Source organism: Theropithecus gelada, chromosome 9 (assembly GCF_003255815.1).
Source record: "Theropithecus gelada isolate Dixy chromosome 9, Tgel_1.0, whole genome shotgun sequence".
Taxonomy (NCBI): Eukaryota; Metazoa; Chordata; class Mammalia; order Primates; family Cercopithecidae; genus Theropithecus; species Theropithecus gelada.
Window position 1 is genome coordinate 54,216,500 of NC_037677.1, and position 2,583 is coordinate 54,219,082.

Sequence of the window (2,583 nt, forward strand, 5' to 3'; positions counted from 1 at the left end):
CTGTATATGCATTATCCTATTTAATCCTTGCATCAGTAAACCTATCAAGTAGATATCCTTATCCCCATTAAAAAGAATAAGATCTATTACATATATCTGATTCAAGGGTAGAGGGTGGCTGATCCCAGTTTGGAAGCTAGGTAGATCTGATTCCAAAGTCCTCAGCATGATCAGGCCTCTTGACTCTCAAGTCCCAGGAAAGGCACTAAATAGAGAATCTGAAGAAGAGTGGAGGTAAGAAAGGGACAAATGGGATACGGGGGGTGCAGAGTGGCAAGCCCCGTGCAGTTAGGGGAGAACGCTCATAACCACCTGCATGAATGAAGTGCCCTAACGTGCAGACATTTCTTTTTCACTTAATTCTTCCATGACCCTGGCAGGTAGCCTCACAAACCACGCAGATTGTGAAGGTACCTGCCAGGGCCATGGGAGCATACAGAATGTGAGGCTTGGAGAAGTTAGGAGGTGGCCCAGGGCACACAGAGACTAGTGAAGGATTTGGGGATTTGCCTCCCAGGCGCCTGTGCTGCCTCCACAGGCAATGCTACAGGATGTGCTCAGGTCCTCCCAGCCTGACTGGGCCGGGGCACAAGTGGTGGGAAATCTGGCAGGGGCTTTCTCTCCCAACCCATACGCAAAGGGAATGGGCCAAAGGAAACAGGAAACAGGGGCTGGTCATCTCTCTGGGGAGAAAGATGGGGTGAGAGCACAGCCCAATTAAAAGAGCCTCAGTGGCTGAGAGGGCCTGAGCTGCACAAAGCCTTCTTGTCTTCTCCCTTGGGCACAAGAGAGGATTTCCAGAGGTACCAGGAAGACCCATGCCAGGAGAGCTCTCAGTGGGCGCAGGGCAAGGCTAGCCCACTCTCTGCACAGATGGAGAGGGGCTACTATACCAAGGCACAGAAGTTATAGCCAGAGAAAGTGAGCCAGTGAAGTGTGGATGTCTCTCTTGGGGGAAAGAAAAGGAGGGGGCGACTCGACGGGTTGAGATTTAAGTTTTTGGGGGATTGGATGCAGTGGCTCACTCCTGTAATCCTAGCACTTTAGGAGGCTGAGGTGGGAGGATGACTTGAGTTCAGGAGTTCAAGACCAACATGGACAACACAGCCATACTCTGTCTCTACGAAAAAATTTAAAAATTAGCTGGGTGTGGTGGCACACACCTGTAGTCCCAGCTACTCAGGAGGCTGATGTGGAAGGATGGCAGGAGCTCGGGAAGTCGAGGCTGTAGTAAACTATGATTACACTACTGCATGTCAGCCTGGGCGGCAGAGTGAGATCCATCTCCAAAAAAAAAAAAAAAAAAAAAAGAAGTTTTTTTGTTTATTTTTCTTTTTTTTTTTTTTGGTTCCGAAGTTTTATTCAAGAACTCATACAAAATATTCCAGATAAATGAAATTTAATCCTTGTCTTCCTCCTCTTCCTTGTCCTGGTTAATTTGGAAGTAACGTGATTCATAACTCTCTTTGCTGTTAGTAGCTATGCAAACCAATCACATAGATTATTCTTCTTCAAATATTTTTTGGCGTGATATTTCAAATACCTTTGGAAAAAGGCACCTCAGATGTCACGGTGATCTTTCTCTTGCTCCTTTTGAAGGCCACCACCCCTCTGCCAAGTTTCCCAGCTTTTCGGTTCACTTTGATCCTCTCTTGCAGAAACTGCTCCAAATTGGCAGCGTCCATGATTCCATCTTCTACGGGGTGGGTGCAATCAAGAATGAACTTCAGAACCTGCTTCTTTTTTTTTGCCCCCCTTTACCACAAGCTTTTTCACAGGTGCCATGGCAGCAGTGGAGGCAGAAAGAGACCTGTTTCTTTTTAAATTGTTATTAATTTTATAAAATTTCAGTAGCTTTGGGGGTACAAGTTATATTTGGTTACATGAATGAATTGTATAATGGTGAATTCTGAGATTTTAGTGCATGCACCACCCAAGTAGTGTTCATCATACCCAATATGTAGTATTTCATCCAACACTCCCCACCCATCCTCTCCCTTCTGAGTTTCCAGAGTCCATTATATCCCTCTGTATGTCTCTGTGTCCTCATAGCTTAACTCTCACTTATAAGTGAGAACATGTGGTATTTGGTTTTCCATTCCTGAGTTACTTCACTTAAAATAATGGTCTCCAACTCCATCCAAGTTGCTTCAAAAGACATTATTTCGTTCCTTTTTATGGCTGAGTAGTAGTCCATGGTGTATATATACCACATTTTCTTTAGCCATTCATTGGTCAGTGGGCACTTAAGGTGGTTCTGTACCTTGGGAATTATGAATTGTGCTGCAGTAAGCATACCCCCTTTAATCTGCCCCCTTTCTTACATGTGGCCCTGAATCCTCCCAGGTAGGAGATGTGGGAAGATGGGAAGATCTGCTTGGTACAGGGAGAAGCCAAGTATAGAGTGAGGGTGGAGGTTTAATATTAACAGTTATAGCTGGGCGTGGTGGCTCATGCCTATAATCCCAGCACTTCCAGAGGCCAAGGTGGTCGGATCACCTGAAATCAGGAGTTTGAAACCAGCCTGGCCAACATGGCGAAACCCTGTCTGTACTGAAAAAAAAAAAGAAAGAAAGAAAGAAA

General features: G+C 45.4%; 1 pseudogene; it reads right to left on the reverse strand.

Moving 5' to 3' along the window:
- Positions 1-1,323: 1,323 nt before the first annotated feature.
- LOC112632053 lies at positions 1,324-1,785 on the reverse strand (annotated as a pseudogene).
- Positions 1,786-2,583: the final 798 nt, after the last annotated feature.